Raw genomic sequence first — 18,332 nt, forward strand, 5'->3', positions numbered from 1 at the left:
ACTTTAGCACCCCCTAGTGTACTTTTAGTAGAACAAAAAACGTATCTCCTCGCTGTTTGTCTTTTTAACACTTTAATGAGCTGAAATGTCTCCTTAGCTTTCATTGGTGTCTACAGGAGTGATTGATCCCTAAATAAAATAAATCAGCTGTGTTCATGACGTAAAACATGCAGGAAACATTCAGCTCAACAGACTGGACTGGCACATTTCCTTTACCCTGTACAGGATCATTTTAGCACATGCTGGCTCAGGAAAATGATTGAAAAATATGAAAAAGTAGATTTTATGGCTTTAATGACAAGCCATGGGCTGCATGGTGGCGCAGTTGTTGGCACTATTGCCTCGCAGCAAGAAGGTTGCAGGTTTGAAACTTGCCTGCAGCCTTTCTGCGTGGAGCTACATGTTCTCCCCATGCATGTGTGGGTGTTGTTGGGTATTTTTATAATTGTACCTTTTTGAGGCCTAAAAGATGCCCATTTTGTGTTATTAACACTTCATGAATCTCTGTGTTTGCCAACTGTGGCTGTTCATGAAAGGTTGAGCAGAGAAGCTCGTTTGCAGTCAAGGATGTTGATTCCAACCAAACCTCTGTACCTCTGTAACCTGAGAAGGCCCCGCCTTCTCCATCCTTTGCTAAATAAAACCCCTGGCAAACTGAGAACACATGGGAGTGACGGGGGGAAAGCCTCGCAGGAGGTTTTTCCCTGCGTTAACTCTCCTTTATTTTGGGGACTCAGGGTAAAATGTCTTCCATGTTGTCAAGAGTGTTTATTTCAGGGTTATGGAGATTAAATATTACCTAACATTTCAATACCTAACATTTTGGTGGAGGATGCGGGGATGCAGAGCTGGTGAGCTGAAGGCTTTGCCCAGGAACAGAGGGGGGCTGGTTAGCTCCATGGAGGGGGTCTGCGCCCAGCTCTCGCATGACGATTCATGGACATTACGAATAATCTACTCTCTCTCTGTGTGTTGTCCTTTAAGGTAATATGGGATAAATGAAAAATTACCTATCAGGTGTCCTCCGGGTACTCCGGTTTCCCCCACGGATCGCAACACGCCCTACAGGTTAACAACTGCACGTTTGGATAAAAGCGTCTGCCAAATAAATAAACTTAAACTTCAGTCCAGTGAGTTTGTGAAAAACTCACATTAGCGCCTCGTTATTTAATGTCCTTTTCTGTTATCCAGCAGCAGTTTTTATTTGTTTTAACTGATCAAGTTCAAATCAAAAACTAGACTTTCCTAAAATAAAACCTAACTTTGCACTTTTCCCACTAATCTATGTGGCAAACTTTTTATTCTAGATATAAAGATTTCTGAAAATGTGGTTACATTTTATTTAGTTCTAGCAAACATATTTAGAAATGTACTTTCCCTAAAGGTTAAAAATACAATCACACATTTCCACAGTCTCTGTGTATTTTCTAATATTCTTTCAACCAGTTTCTTCTTCATATCCTGTTATTTCTCTATAATAGAAACACACAATATACTCATATAAAAAATAGCACAGGATTTAAGAAACGTGTCATCCATCAGCTATTTTTCCTTCATCCCATCACTGATAATTGATATTTGAGGCCTGGTTTTGTGCCTAAATCGTCTTTTTCTTAAAATGGGCTTTTGCAGCGCAGAGGAAACAGCTGAGGAGGTGGAAATGAAATTGGCTGTGTGTCTGTGCATGCGAGAGCGGGATTATCCCAGTGTAAAGTCATCCTTATTAAACACTATTATTCTTTATAGATCAAGGAAGTGAAATCTGAAAGGGATACACTCCTTTTTTATGTCTGTAAGTTTGTGTGCCTTGGATTGGATGTCCTGAAATGAGAATTGTGTTTATTCAGTGGATGTTTACTCAGGCATGGTCAAATCTGAGAGAAAGATGTTTAGCTGTAGGGACATTCATACAGCTCAGATTCACACTTGTATTTATAGTAAAACAGTGGATTTAATAGAAATAAAAATATATACTCAGCTTTCATTTGTACTGAAGTTTCGGGCCAACATATATCCAGTTCCGTCCAGCTTCATAAACACTAACGGAAGCAGCGGCGGTGGCGTTCTCTCTCAGGTCCTGACTCCAGGACCTCATGGGTGTTTGAGTGAAGCACATAAAATCAATGACACTCAACAAACCCGTGTGTTGTAGGTTATGTGTTATCACACAAGCATGACAGCCAGTGGAAAGATAACAAAGGCCTGTCAGGGCTATCAGCAATAAATTAGATTAAGGAAAGCGCACGAAAGTCACCTGAGAATGGAAGAGCTGAAAACTGAGTTGAAAAGCCATATATCATTGACTATTTATCCCATAAAGTATTATTCATAGCACTGAACAGATGCTTTCTAATTGTTTTTACTTTGATTCAACTGGATCAGACTTTGCAGTATTGTACGGGGGTCTTAATCAGTATTCCCTTAACAGTGAAGACAAACGGCACCAAAAATGATTATTTAAAAACTCAGACCAAATTCGAGATTGTCAAACAATTTGCTTGTGGACGTCAATAGTTGGAGTTTTATCAATCTATCAATGCAGGTGCCAAAAATGCTCTGACAGCACATGTGAGAGTTGCACAGTTACTGCTCTATGTAGAAGACCACATATAGGTTTGTGAATGGCTGAATTAAAGCTCAATAGTCAGTTCCCACCACCGCTATCTTGGCCAGATCGCTTGTCTCATCACTCTAGGACAGTATAAAAATGGGCAAAGAGGTGGCGCTAAGAGCAGGGCTGTGAGGATGTGGGCACCCACCTATCACCAGTGTTGGGAAAGTTAGTTTAAAAAGCGAACTACTTCAAAGTTCAGTTCATATATTTTAAAACAAACTAGTTCATTTCTTAGTTCATAATAAAAAAAATTTGAACTAAGTTCACTGTTCAAAAAACGAACTAGTTCATAGTTCTTTTTTCCTCATAAATAAATAAATATATATATATCTTTCATGATGTCCTGGTTTAGATTGCTAGAGAACAGAGATAATTGTGTGTGTGTGTGTGTGTGTGTGTGTGTGTGTGTGTGTGTGTGTGTGTGTGTGTGTGTGTGTGTGTGTGTGTGTGTGTGTGACAAAAGGTCTGGAAAGAGCATGTAAAAGGAAAAATAAGTTATATAAGATTTTTTTGACAAATAGAACTAAGGAAAAGGAAGACAAATATAAGAAATATAGAAACAGATTAACAACTGTTTTGCGATATGAAAAGAAAAGTTATTATGAAAAGCTGCTTCAAAAATCTAAAAATAATATAAAGGCTACCTGGAGTGTACTTAATAAGATAATAAAAAATCAGAATAATATATGTTTTACAACATGTATTGTAAAAGAAGGTAATGTAGTGATTAAGAATACTGAAAGTATAGTCAACGAATTTAATGATTACTTTGTTATTTTAGGTCCCAATTTGGCAAAAGAGATTTCTGTACCAGGAAGACATGATGACAAATTTTTAAATTTTACTTCTTATAAATGCAACCCAATGTTTCTTGGAGGAGTCTGTGAGAGTGATATTATAGATGTGGTGAGTAAAAAATCCATGGATTGTGACGGCCTTGATATGTCATTAGTTAAAGAAGTTCTTCATAGTATCCTTCAACCGTTAACTTATATTTGTAACAAATCATTTCAAACCGGAATTTTTCCAGATAAAATGAAAATTGCCAAAGTGATCCCAATATATAAAAATGGAGATAAACAGGTTGTGTCAAATTATAGACCAGTATCTTTGCTGCCTACATTTTCAAAGATTCTTGAAAAACTATTTGAAAACAGACTAAATTATTTTCTTGAAAAATATGATTTATTGAATGACCATCAGTATGGGTTCAGAAGAAATCGATCAACATCTCTAGCAGTAATGGAATTTATTGAAAATATTGCAACAATTGTGGATAAAAAACAGATTGGAATAGGTGTGTTCATTGATTTACGCAAAGCCTTCGATACGATAGATCATTCTTTACTGTTACAGAAATGTGAAAGATTTGGTTTAAGAGGTGTTGTACAACTTTGGTTAAATAGTTACTTGGAAAGAAGGTTCCAATATGTGAGTATTAATAATATGAAATCTAAACTTAGACAAGTAACTTGTGGAGTTCCGCAAGGATCGGTGTTGGGACCAAAGTTATTTTTACTTTATATAAATGATATTTGTACAGCTAGTGATATTTTAAAATATGTGATGTTTGCTGATGATACAAACTTATTTTGTTCTGGAGATAACATAAAGGAATTACTGAAAACAGTGGAAATAGAATTGATGAAGTTAAATAGATGGTTTGTATTTAATAAACTATCACTGAATGAAAGTAAAGCAAAATTTATTTTGTTTGGAGGTATTAAGAATAATATTGAAGTAAAATTAAATCTAAATAATGTTGAAATTGAACGAGTAAATGAGACTAAATATTTAGGAGTAATAATTGATGAGAAACTTTGTTGGAAGTCTCACATAGATCATGTGAAACGGAAATTATCTAAGTCTATTTCTATTCTTTATAAAACAAGAGATTTATTGCACAAGAGCTGCCTTTATTTATTGTACACTTCCCTTTGCTTGCCTTATATGAGTTATTGTGTGGAAATTTGGGGGAAAACATACAAAACATATCTGGATTCAATTTTTAAATTGCAAAAAAGAGCTATTAGAATAATAAATAAAGCTGGATATAGGGAGTCCACAAACCAATTTTTCGTAGGATCAGCTATGTTAAAATTTAAGGACATTATATATCTTAAAACTTTAGAAATGATGTATAGAGTGGTGAAAAAGAATGTTCCAATTTGTATTTTAAGTATGTTTAAATTAAGAGATGGAAAATATGATTTGAGGGGGTCTTATATGTTTGAAATACCTAAAGTGAGAACTAATGCGAAGTATAGATGTGTGTCGGTTTTGGGAGTGAAGTTATGGAATGGACTTAATGATGAACTGAAGATGTGTTATTCTTTGTCGTTTTTCAAGAAAATTTTAAAAAATTGCATCTTCCGAAGTTATAGAAACTTAGTTTGATGTCCAACCTTGTGTTGATTTGATTTCTTGATTTATCATTGTTTTTCTTTAAATGTTATGCATCTTAGCTATCAGCCTTGGTTAAGGATTTGATTATCTCTGTGGGAGTTAAGGATAGGCTTATTATAAGCCACTAGGCTTCAACCTATTCCTTTTTTCGGTTGCTTGATTACTTTTATGTAAAATTGATAAATTGTTGTTGTTGACCGAATAAAAATATCTATCTATCTATCTATCTATCTATCTATCTATCTATCTATCTATCTATCTATCATCTATCTATCTATCTATCTATCTATCTATCTATCTATCTATCTATCTATCTATCTATCTATCTATCTATCTATCACTGAATGAAAGTAGAACAAAATTTATGTTGTTTGGAGGTATTAAGAATAATATTGAAGTAAAATTAAATCTAAATAATGTTGAAATTGAACGAGTAAATGAGACTAAATTTTTAGGAGTAATAATTGATGATAAACTTTGTTGGAAGTCTCACATAGATCATGTGAAACGGAAATGATCTACGTCTATTTCTATTCTTTACAAAACAAGAGATTTATTGCACAAGAGCTGCCTTTATTTACTGTACACTTCCCTTTGCTTGCCTTATATGAGTTATTGTGTGGAAATTTGGGGGAAAACATACAAAACATATCTGGATGCAATTTTTTAATTGCAAAAAAGAGCCATTAGAATAATAAATGAAGCTGGATATAGAGAGTCCATAAACCAGTTTTTTGTAGGATCAGCAATGTTAAAATTTAAGGACATTATATTTCTTAAAACTTTAGAAATGATGTATAGAGTGGCGAAAAAGAATGTTCCAATTTGTATTTTAAGTATGTTTAAATTAAGAGATGGAAAATATGATTTGAGGGGGTCTTATATGTTTGATATACCTAAAGTGAGAACTAATGCTAAGTATAGATGTGTGTCGGTTTTGGGAGTGAAGTTATGGAATGGACTTAGTGATGAACTGAAGATGTGTAATTCTTTGTCGTTTTTCAAGAAAATTTTAAAAATTTGCATCTTCCAAAGTTATAGAAACTTAGTTTGATGTCTAACCTTGTGTTGATTTGATTTCTTGATTAATCATAGCTTTTCTTTAAATGTTATGCATCTTAGCTATCAGCCTTGGTTAAGGATTTGATTATCTCTGTGGGAGTTAAGGATAGGCTAATTATAAGCCACTAGGCTTCAACCTATTCCTTTTTTTGGTTGCTTGATTACTTTTATGTAAAATTGATAAATTGTTGTTGTGGTATATATATATACTGGGTCCACACTCATACCCAGCTGCAGTTTTTACCCTACAGTATATTCTCAATAACATGACGAAAACATTATTTGAACAGTTTTTTCTTTTTGGGGGGGGGGGGGGGGGGGATTATTAAACAATCTCAGGAAGCAGGCTGAGGTAGCAAACTCAAAGTACAATATTAAAAGTGCACAACATTACAAAATGCATTATCTTTCAGTTAAGTCCCTTTTCTATTTTCTTTGTCTCCTCCACACAACATAGACGTAGAAGAGTAGACGCCGCACCAACTGCTACTGCCTGTGTTTGGCCGCTTTTGTGGGTTCTACTTTTTAGAAACTCTATGGCTAACAGGATGTTTTAGCTAGGCTTTAACTCCGGAAAAGCTCCGTGGAGATCTGGAGCTAGAACGACGAAAGAACACTTTCAGAAACCCGTTCACGCACGCCAGTATGAACGCACTCACTTTTACGTTTGTCAGGCAAAATACGAACAAGTTCAGTTCACGTTCACGAAAAAAACATACGAATTCACGAACGATCGTTCAATGAACTCGTTCGAGCACAACACTGCCTATCACACTCTGATCCTATATAGCTACAAGCTAACTGAGCTAACCAAAGCTAACAGAGGTTAGCGGTTGCTTTAAGCCAGAAAAATGCAGTTGAGCGACTCTAACTTGAAGCGATCAACTCGCCAAGCATCAGAATCAGAAAGGTTTATTGACATATGTGTAAGAAATCACAAGTAGTCTCCCTCAGAGCTCCACTGGTAACCACAGAGCCTCATACTGCCAGCTTCGCTGCCTCCACCACAGTCAGAGATCCACCAGGAGGATTGTACTGAAACTCTTCTGCAGCAGCAGCTTCGCAGATCTCTGACTGTGGTGGAGGCAGTGGAGTGGGAGCAGTGCTTCACATTAGAGTTGTCATGATACTAAAATTTCAAACTCGATTCAATACTGGAAAAAAAACTCGATACTCGATGTCGATACTTTTTAAAAACACCAATTTATTGAACAAGTTTATTCAAAAAATAACATTCCTCAATTTTTATTGCAAAAATTAAATGTTAAGAATTAAGTGTATTAAGTGCTTAAACCTTTCAAGTATCAGCATTTTTTAAAACGTGCATACAAAAACTGGTGAAAGTTAACACTTTAAATCATGAATTGTCTCACTATATATACACTATCTGCAGAGTGATATTTTGCTTTTTAAACTCTGTTTAAGGTGCTTTTTTGTCATAAGATGTAATGCCATATGTTTTGTTCTGTACTTTTGAACAACTCTGTTGGTCATTAAAGGGAGAAAACGAATTTCTCCACAGTAGGACAAAGGTACATCTAATCTTAATAAAAATAGTTTGGCGTACGGCAGTGACGTCATTAAAAGCGCTGGTTAGATTAGCCGCAGCTAGTCTGTTCACGCCTAGAAATCCCAGACCCGCTCCAAACGAACAGGGGAATCATGTTAATGATTCCTAACAAAACCTTTCGACATTGAGGTGTTTTGGTGCAGATAATGTCTTATTTCGAGGCTGCACCATGGGTGCCCGTCCGCACCCGTTATATGGATATACACTGATGGCGATTCGCCGATGGATCTAAATACCCTGGGGAATCCAAATAGCACCAAAGTTGTCAGCGTGAGTAAACAAACGTACTGCATGCTAGAAATGAAGTCCGGGTTGCAATAAATGGGAGTTTCCATTTAAGCATATAAGCGTGAATGTACAACTACGTGTCGGACTTGGTATGCTAATTAAGTTGGGCTGTGAAGCGCCTCCCATATTCGCTGTTTATGTTTTTGTTTATTTATTTGGCAGACAAAACTTGGATCGGAGACAACTCGCGTGGGAAATTGCAATGTAGCCATGCGGCGTCTTCTTCTTCTGTTTGTCTGGGAGGCGGAGGTTGCTTTACGGCATCTGGCTGTCGTGCGTGTCGGTGTACTTGAAGAAGGCTGTGTATAATAGTCCATAATATCGATACCACAGGGATGGAATATCTAATTTAGATACCACTTTTAGCATCGATTTATATCTAGGTATCAATTTTTTTGGCAACACTACTTCACATTAGAATTGCTCAATTGGGTTTTTCTAGCTAAAAGCGCCCGCAAACCTCTGTTGACATAGGCTAGCTCAGTTAGCTTGAGTTTCAATACTCAGCCTTACCAGCACATTGGATTTGAGCCCATTTTTGACCAAGCACCATTAAGTTAAAGACACAGCATTTTACCCTATTCAGTCAACGAAATAAAGTAAAGAAATATGGCCTGCCAACTCTCACGCATTGAGTGTGAGACACGCCACATACTCTCACGCCACGCCTCCAACATCTCATGCTGATGAATCAACAGAGTTAGCCCCTAGCCTGAGTTAGCCACTAGAAGAGTTTCAGTACCATGTCTTTATCTCCTCCCATCTAGATTACTGTAACACACACACGTTTTAACAAAAAAGCCCTTGACCGCCTTCAGTTGGTCCAGAACTTCGCAGCGAGGCTCCTAACTGGAGCAAACAGAAGAGCACACGTCACTTCTATTCTAATGTCTCCGCACTGGTGTTAGGGATTTTATCAATATGTTTATCATTAAACCCATTTTCTGCAGCTAGAGAGAGGGACAAGACACAATAAGGCAGACATACAACCAAATCATGATTTGTGGCAAATGCACAGGGCGAATGCCCCGAACATCTGGTCACAGTTTATTTATACAAAAAGATAAGAAAGGAATGGGAGTGGATCATGTGCGAGAGAGAGTGAATGTGTGTGCGTTTGTGTGTAATGGGAGGTTACAAGGACAAGAATGTGTGTGTGTGTGTGTGTGTGTGTGTGTGTGTGTGTGTGTGTGTGTGTGTGTGTGTGTGTGTGTGTGTGTGTGTTTGTGTGTGCTTTCAGGACATTCAGTTAGTAGGATTAAAGTAATGAAATATAAAATTTCCATAACATAATCCCTCCTGTTTATCCGAATAGGACAATCAAACAAAAAGAAAACAACACACAAAGAACAAATAAAATAATAAAGAACGAATAAAATAATAAAACACGATGACATCTAACAGCATTTTACAGAAATACAAGTGAGATAATGGAAATCTGTTAAATCAACACCAACATAAACTTAAGAAAGGCTATTTCATACATATTTAAGTGAATTTACTGTAATGCAACAGTTCTACAATTTATAGCAGTCCCTGTAAAGAGATTGGGAAGGGTTAGCAAAACCATATAATATACAAAAAACATCAGTAGAGTTTCTTGAAACATCGGATGAATTTAATTTAAAGCTTCAAGTTGCAGACGACTTTTTCTGTGGATGAGGGGAAATGAACGTGCAATATTAATTTATGCAGCTCTAACTATGGCAGAAGCTGAGGCAAATCCAGCGTTCTTCATCAAGGGCTTGTCCATGGACTGAGAGTCTCGGTTGGAGATTAGTTCGGAAGGTCAGAGTCTTCTTCAGTAGATCAGGAAGGTTTCAGTCTCACATTGATGGGTATCTTAAAGGCCAGGTCCGGAGTGCAACAATGGCGTTCAGGATGCGAGAGCGCACAGTTTAACTTCTCAATAGGAAGACATCAGGGTCCTTCCATGGCGTGTTGAGGTGGTTGTCCAGTTGTCAGGGAGCTAATCTTGTCCCCGAAAAGTCCTTCTGATCCTTTGACGGTGAAACCAGGTTGGAGATTGGGTGCAGGTGATTGAAGCAGTTATCCTTTTCCAGCATCTCTTCGCTGCTGTGTCCTGTCGTAGTTGCGTCCAGGGGGTCTCCAGCCTGTGGTGGATTTTGGTCACGTTGTCATGTAGGTGTGCGGTCAGGGAGAAGCCCCAATTTGTTGTTCCAGTTCTAGTACCCTCTCAAATGCTGCTGTCCCAGTCGTTCCATCAGGTGCTGAGAGGCAGCCCAAGTAAGTAAGTAAGTAAGTAAAAGTTTATTTATATAGCGCCTTTCACAGATATAAATCACAAAGCGCTGTACAACATGATAAAGATCAGGGCAAATACCTCAAACCAATAAAAACATCAGAAAAACAATAGCAGTGATAAAATAGAAAATTAAATCATGAGCAGGGGCCTCGGACTGGGGGGGGGGGGGGAGGGTACCGGTTACCCAGGGCCCACTGCAGGGAGGGGCCCTGAGACAGCTTTGAATAAAAATGTTTTATTGTTGTTGTTTTTTCCCCCCAACTTACTTAATGTCTTAATAAACTTCCCTTTACCTGGATAAAGAGGTTAAGAAACTGAATTTCGCCTTAAAAATAATAACTGAACAATCTCTGAGGCATCTATCACCCCTTAAAAATGTGCAAAGTGGTTTAGTCCACACCAGCGGCCAGGGGCTGCACGGCCGCATGTACAGCTATGACACATCGCAGATGCCGACAGCCAGAGCTGGAGGCAGGAGAGTCAGTCGTGTATTTTCCCAAGAAAGGGAAATCTGGCTTCCAGAAAAGAAAAGAAAAGAAAAGAAGGAGAAGGAGGAAAAGTTAATTGAACAGAAGCAAGTAGAAGGAAGGTGAGCAGCAGCAGCAGAACACAGTTTTAGCTGATATTAGCTAGCTCTCAGAAGCTGCATTCATGTTAGGTGTTCAGTGTTAAACGCCTTTAGTTTCACCATCAAGATCAAATATAAATTTAGTGTTATCAGTGATAACACTAATTAATATATATATTAATCAGAATTATTATCGCGGGCGGCCGCCGCCAATTACTTTGCGGACCTCGCAGTAAAAACAGGTTCACTCTGTGTGGATATTTCAGCTCCTTCCCAGTCATGGACCAGGACAAACTTGGTATCGATGGATTCGTGGTAATCTCAGGAACGTGAAGCTGCCACTGTTTTTCGTATAGCATGATGACACTGGTGTTAGAGGATTGTTATTGACTTGGTTAGATATTTTAAGCCTATTTTAAATTTCTTTATATTTGATCTTGAAAACGGGCAAACTTATAATTTGGCTGATAATGCAGGGATTATAAAATTTAGAGTACATTACATTCACAGAGAGAACCTGGTTTATTTCATGTCATATGTATTTAATATATCAATACATATCAGCAAAGCTTAATATCATGAACCATGACAGACATGACTGAAGAGCAGATGAAGATATCATGCCAGGCACTGATGAGAAAATATTACAAGGATCTCACAGCTGAATTTGAGAATGAGATGCTACACCTGACAACAATATATGGTGCCACATTTCCACACATTCGGTCTCCTCTCTAGCTGCTTAATGCCATCTACAGGATGCAATTACAGAGCATTTTTGGAGAAGTTTGTATTGGACTGAGGATATTTTGCACACTACCTGTGACTGTTGCTGGGGTGAACGGGCTTTTAGCAAACTGAAACTGGTGAAAAATTATTTGAGATCAACAATGTCCCAGGATAGACTGAACAGCCTAGCTCTTCTTTCTATTGAAAGCCAATTAGCCAAAGGATTGGACTTTAAAGATCTCATAAGTGATTTTGCTAACATGAAGACCTGTCAGTGAGCATTTACTGGAAAATAAATTCCAGGATTTTTGTTTGAACACATTGTTGGCAAATTAAAATAATTATATGTGAAGTCTGGGCATTTCACTTTTATTATGCTGGCATTTGTATTTGCTCAATATAGAGGTTAAACTAAGATCATATTTATTATCTTGTCTTATAGCATGACAAAAAATGTGTAAGAGAGATATTAAGTGAGCATGGGGGCCCACCTAGAAGACTTGTACATAGGACCCAGAATTTGGTGCTACGCCCCTGATCATGAGTATAAACAAAGTGAAGGTGTGAACCCAAACAAAGTCATCTTTTTGAAACATTTAGGGAGGGAACGCCTGGATGAAAAGGTGAGTTTTTAGATGATTTTTAAAGACCTCTACAGTGTTAGAGTGACGGAGATTTGAAGGTAGACTGTTCCAAAGTCTGGGTGCAATAGTCTGAAAGGCCCTGTCCCCTTTGGTTTTCAGTCTGGTTCGAGGATCAGCCAGGAGGTTTTCAGATGTGGATCTAAGGTTCCGAGAGGTGGTGTGTGGGGATAAAAGCTCAGATAGGTAGCTTGGAGCCTGGTTGTTAAGAGCTCTATAGGTCAGGACTAAAACTTTAAACTGTATTCTATTTTCTACCGGGAGCCAGTGGAGGGACTGTAAAACTGGAGTGATGTGAGCTCGTCTGCTGGATTTGGTTAGGAGTCTGGCTGCTGCATTTTGGATGGCTTGAAGGCGTGAGAGGGAGGTTTTGCTGAGACCAGTAAAAAGAGCGTTACAGTAGTCTAAGCGTGATGACACAAAGGCATGGATGATTTTTTCCAGATCTGCAGTAGAAACCAGTTTACGGACTTTTGAAATGTTTCTCAGTTGAAAGAAACAAGAGCGGGAGATGGTTTTGACGTGTGAGTCTAAACTTAAAGCTGGATCAAAAATAACTCCTAGGTTTCTAATGTTGGCCTTGGCTGATGGGCAAAAAGAGGCAATTTCCTGCTCGATTTTTGGCTGAAGTTCCGGGGGTGCAGCGATCAGGGTCTCTGTCTTGTTAGCACTTAGGACAAGAAAGTTGCTGGACAGCCAGTTACTGATCTGGGTCAGGCGGAGTACAAGGGTGGCCAGCCTGTCCAACTGGTGTGGCATAAAGGACATATAGAGCTGAATATCGTCAGCGTAGATGTTGTAGCGTTATGGATTTATGCTCTTTTATGAAAGAGAAACCAGGCTACGTATTAATTCGGAATATTAATTTTAATAAATCAATAACCAAATTTTATATTGTTCAGAAGACTCAAAGGTTGTTTTCATCGATAAACTGACGATAATATCTGAGTGTCTGTGTTTCAGTTCAATGAGGAAACCAGTTTCACAATTAAAAGTTTTAATTCATCAAATTAAACTAATGATTTTGAAATTGACAAACAGGAAATACAATCAACATTGGTAACTTTGTGGGACAATCTTTTTAACAGTTGATATGCTGTTCTGGCTCAAATAGACCTTCTGATGAATTTATGAAGATTGAGAATGTTGTGAGTTGTGCTGGTGATATGAGATGAGATGGATGCGTGTGTGCATCTGATTTTGCTTCAGGAAGAAACAGGTGTCTGAGTGAAAAGTGATGGTTTGAATAGACTTAGGTTTAGTGGAAAAGATGCATCAAAACGCTATCTGTCGTGTTTTGCCTCACCGAAAATCGGACCCTCTGTTGGACCCGGGACGTCACCTTAGGATGTTTCATCCAGGGCACCTTGGCTGGCAAAGAAGACAAAGATGCGCTGCGAACCGGTCCAGAGTTGTCCTCGGTACACGTTGATGGTAAAGCGTTTTGTCGACGCGCTTTCTTAAAGAGCAAGTAACGTCTAAATTAACTTTTTTTTGCTGATGAACTGTATAAATGAGTGTCTAATAGTGTTTTAAATGTGTGCATTCTTTATTTTAGCATTTTGGTGCATTTTCTTTAAAAATTAAAAATTCTGTCTAAAAACCACAGTAATGCGCCACCTTCAGCTGAAAACATAGAATTTGAGTCATTTTGAATAAATTTTAGCCAATGGCTAAAGAGTAAAGTACTACGTAAACCAGTAGAGTACTACGTAGCAGCTCCGTGCCAAAGTTATAAAAGCAACGAGCGTCTCGGCCACGCCCTGTGGCGAGTGGGAGTTGGATTTGCAAGCGAGTGTAGGAGGTCAGCGGTAGTTCAGCATTAGCGTATAGCATTAGCATATCCTAGTCTTTAGCATATCTTTTAGTGTTATAAATACTTATTTAGTGTTAGCTTGGCTGTTGTATATTATAGTTTAGTTAGTGTTTGGCTGTTAGTGTAATTGGGAAAGTAGTTCGGGTTTAGTGTTCCATATCGTCTTAGTATTGGTGAGATGGTGTAATGTAGTATGGTTGCGGTGACTCTGTGGGCATTTTACCCGCGATTCTGCACGTCTCCGTTTGAAGAGGGAGGCTGTGCCCACCGTGGCTCTTCCGCGATTTAGATGCAGCCCACCGACTCTGCTCCCCCACCACGGCGGGCTCCAGTCTGAGGTGAGTCAGCTAAATAAACGTTTTAACATCTTCTAAAGACAATTCCCTACCTAAATGCAAAGTCTGAGAGACGTGGTTCACTTCCTTTAGCTAGTCAGTCGGCAATTCTGCAACAGTGTCTCTAACTGACGCAGCACTTGTTGACAGCATTACAGCGTGAAATCCAGCTTGTGACCCGGTTCTGTGAGGAATTCTGTTCAGAAGGTCACATTTCAGGCTCTCCACATCATGTGTGACTGACTTTTACGTTATAACAACGATCACACACTAGGAATGTTATAAAGCGCCTATATAGGAGATTCTTTTGTATATTATCTGACTTTATAAACTCCCAACAACAATGTGCTTATATATTTTTTTCAGGCTAAATCTACCCAAGACACTGGCTGTCAGACTGATTTAGCTGCAAGAATGCACTTGTCCAGGCTGATGTGAAACCTTCCCTGTAGCAAAGGTGAATTATTTTTAATAATCTTCTATGTAAACATTTTATTATCACCTTCTAGTTTTAATTTGTTTTACAGATTATTTTACACGTGATTTTATGCTCTTTTCAACATTTATAAATGTGCTGCTTCTTTGTTTTTACATAGCCAGCCAGAATGGAGTTCACAGCCGCAGTGTGTCTGGTGACCCACGGGGACCATGATGAAAATTCATCTTCCAGAAGGTCCCAGAGCGTCCAGACCCCCTGAAAAGACCAAGGTGTGAGGTGTCTGCTGTTGATTCCAGCTTCCACCTCAGTGACAGTGCAAGCTCAGTGAACTGTTCAAGGTAAAAAAAAAATTAAAACATTTCAGAATTTTTAAGATATTAACAATTAAATAAGTATGTGATTACATCATGACGGAGGCTACTGATTCTGCCCGTGACACTTGGTGGTGACGTGTGAGCTGATTCTCCTGGAAAATAACTTTTACATTAAATATTTTGTTTTTGCTATCAAAAGTAAATTAACTAATAACCTGCATTATTGCAGGACATTCAGCAAAATATGGACTACACCATGAGGCATGCACACATTAATATTCTATAAGAGCACATAAGGTGAGCAACACCACATATTGTACACTGTCCTGAATTTGTTTTCTTTCTGCATCTCATTAGCCTGGCTGATCACCTGATAACTCCTGTCATCTGGTTATGACAGCATGAGGATGTCCTCACACACCTGTAACCTATCAGCTCATCTGGCAGAATAGAGAGAGAAGAGACAACACCACATCTCCTGTTCCTGGAAAGCCTTCAGCCTTCCTTCGATGACTGAGAACCTCCATCAGCTCTGTCTCCTGTCTGCCTACAATTATTATAATAAATATTGTGTTTGACAAGTTTTTTGTGCTGCCAAATATCTCATTTAGATTCCAGTTTTGATATTTTAATGGATATTTATAAATTACATTGAATATCACATTTTTGTTGCATGTTTAACTAGCTCTATTGTGATTAATTAAACTAGCACCTCACTGTTAAAAGCTCGTTCTAATTTCAAGCATGTTTAAGTATTTATGGACATGAACAAAAACAGGAAATATATAAATTGAGATTTATTTAATTAATATAACAAATAAGGGGGAAAGAGTCATTGAAAGGCACATTCTTCTGGAAGTTCCTGATCCTGAGGACACCAGCAGAGGAGACCAGCTGCAGACACCAGAGACCAGCTGCAGACACCAGAGGACCTAGAACCGAGAGAGCAGCTGTTATTAGTAAATAAATAAAGAAATCAGGGCAGTTTTAGTGGGCTGAACACATTACAGAATAATTTTCTCATGGGGTATTTTCATAACTTTATATGCAGCAGACTGTACCTTGAGCCCAGGGCTACCGGAGAGCTATCCAGCATGTTTCAGTGGATTTTCCTGCTTTAACAGGTTAGATTAGCTGTTAAGCAGCTCAGCTATTTGTTGCTGATTAAAACCAGGTGTGCTGAAGCAGATAAACCTCTAAAACATGCTCAATACTAGCTTTTTGGGGCCGTGGAGACAAACCCTGCAGCTAATCCAATGCTATGGCTAACGGCTACTTACCTTTCAGAGGTGATTCTGTTGGGTCGGTTCTGGGAGTTTCAGGCAACTCACAAGCTCAAAACAATAAGACTCAGGTCCGCTTGTCTCCTCCAAATAGACTTGGTCCCTTTCTTCTCGAGTGTCTGTAAGGAGGGGGAGAAACGTCCTCCACTTCTATCAACTGCTCAGAGTGAAGGGAGCTAGCTTCGTCTAGTTAGCCATCGTCTTCGTCACTGCCGCGGCTCCGCCCTCTCGGTCCTCCAGGCAACGCCTACTAATGTTGCATTTTTTAAAATTGATACGTGGGTGGAGAAGGACTCCGAGGCTCAATTGACCCGCTCTTTAAGTTAATTCACTCAGAAACCAAAAGACTCGGTAATGAGTCTGCGTTAGAAGTTGCGATTCAGCTATTCTGCCTGGCTTGGCAGAAACAGCGTGAAAAGGCGGGGGGGGGGGGGGGGGGGGGGGAAACGAGCCAGCCGGCTCTGCCCCCTTTCGGTTTTCAGGTCCACACTCTTTCGTTGTCCCACACGAACTCAACTAAAAGACTGAAAACTTACCAAAAACCTTTCTCTTCTCAAAGCAAAACATGTGCGTCATCAAATGTGTCTGGAGTTTACTGTGGGAAGGTGTGTGTGGGTGTGTGTGAATGTTTGTGTGCTTGAGTGTGAAGGTCAGTCCCAAACATTCTCAACACTATCTAATTATGGATTCATTAAGCCATTATAATTACCCCAAAGCATAAGAACCATTCATTTGATTAAACACATTTATAATGAGCAAAATGATAATGGTTATTCTAACATTAAAATCAAGAAAAAGAAGTTTAAACTTTATGTTTTGACTTGGTCTGGGTACAACTCATGTAAACACATCTTCTGGTAGACTGCAGGTGGCAGATGTTATGGTTTCCTCCCAGACTCGCTGGCGTTCAGGACTTAATCTGTGGGTGAAAGTTCTCAATGACCCAGCTTTGACCTAGCTGCGTCCAGCACCACCTTTGTGATAGAAAACCCATATTTCCTCACGTTACAATCCCCCCTTTTTGTGACGACATGGTGGTCAAGCAGAGGCCACCTGACGTCACAACCACAATAACGTGATGTACTCGTGAAGGTAGACATCCCAGATGAAGGCAGGAACGATGAAGCGTCACCACAGGTCACGTGTAGAAGGGAGTCTATCCTGATCAGATGATTAAGGCCAAAACTGTTGCAATCATTGTAAAGTAATCCACTTAGGGAATCTTGAAAGCAGAGCTATTTCAATAGCAGTTAATTTTCATCAGCAATAATGCAAAGGTATTCAAAGGATAAGCAGCTCGTGTGCCACACGGAGCTGGGCAGGTGATGTATTCCTCAGGCGTAGTCCAGGCGAAGTCCAGCGCAGACCTCGACCCATCTCGAACCACGACCGAAGCCCCATGCGACAGGAAACCAGTTGAAGGATGGTGAAGACGACCCCTCTGATGGAATGTAGTCCATACGAGCTCGGAGAAGGAGACAAAGTGAGACAGCCCACACGATAGATAGCATTTGATGCAAAACAAAGAAATCAATCAAAACCTATCTATGGGTGCCTCTGGGAAAATGTGGATGCCTTTTGTGAATTATCTAAAGAAGAAATGTTCTGCACCCTGCTCTACATGTCATGTAAAAACGTGATGCAGAGAAAACACAAATAAAAGAAAGCAAATCCCAACTGATATGTGAAACTCAGCAGGCTGCACTAATTAAAGGCGTATATATAAAAGAAATAATCATGAAAATGAAGGGCAAATTGGCTTGTGGCCCTTTAAGGGAAATAGTAACAAAATAAAATTAAATTTGTAATCAAATATAATCATGCTACACAAAGCACTAATAAAAAGATAGAGATGTAAATCAGTTCTAAAAATGTAAATCAGTAGGTTAGTAATCCCTAAAAATGAGAGTTAGTAACAGGACCCTGGCTGGAGGCAGGTAACCTGAAAAAAAAATTCAAAGGATATCACATTTGTTAAAAATTCATCCCACAAACGAGAGA

The 18,332-nt window shown here is 38.9% G+C and overlaps 1 protein-coding gene and 2 long non-coding RNA genes across 8 annotated transcripts in view; 2 read left to right on the forward strand and 1 right to left on the reverse strand.

Annotated features, from left to right (window-relative positions):
• Positions 1 to 18,332, forward strand: part of LOC107372839 (ephrin type-A receptor 6) — a 398,636-nt gene that overhangs the window by 129,424 nt on the left and 250,880 nt on the right. The window lies entirely within an intron of this gene.
• LOC129164899 (uncharacterized) lies at positions 11,482 to 15,629 on the forward strand. 2 transcript variants are annotated; one of them, XR_011516162.1, is made up of 3 exons: positions 11,482 to 14,752; positions 14,892 to 15,072; positions 15,278 to 15,629. It is a non-coding gene; the product is annotated as an uncharacterized lncRNA (long non-coding RNA). The 2 variants fall into 2 exon arrangements; XR_011516161.1 differs by having other exon boundaries at positions 12,987 to 14,752; positions 15,406 to 15,629.
• On the reverse strand, positions 15,831 to 16,753 carry LOC129164900 (uncharacterized). The gene is made up of 2 exons (XR_008564367.2): positions 16,329 to 16,753; positions 15,831 to 15,980 (listed from the first exon to the last, which is right to left on the reverse strand). It is a non-coding gene; the product is annotated as an uncharacterized lncRNA (long non-coding RNA).

The sequence above is a fragment of the Nothobranchius furzeri genome, chromosome 14, assembly GCF_043380555.1.
Source record: "Nothobranchius furzeri strain GRZ-AD chromosome 14, NfurGRZ-RIMD1, whole genome shotgun sequence".
In the NCBI taxonomy this organism is placed as follows: domain Eukaryota; kingdom Metazoa; phylum Chordata; class Actinopteri; order Cyprinodontiformes; family Nothobranchiidae; genus Nothobranchius; species Nothobranchius furzeri.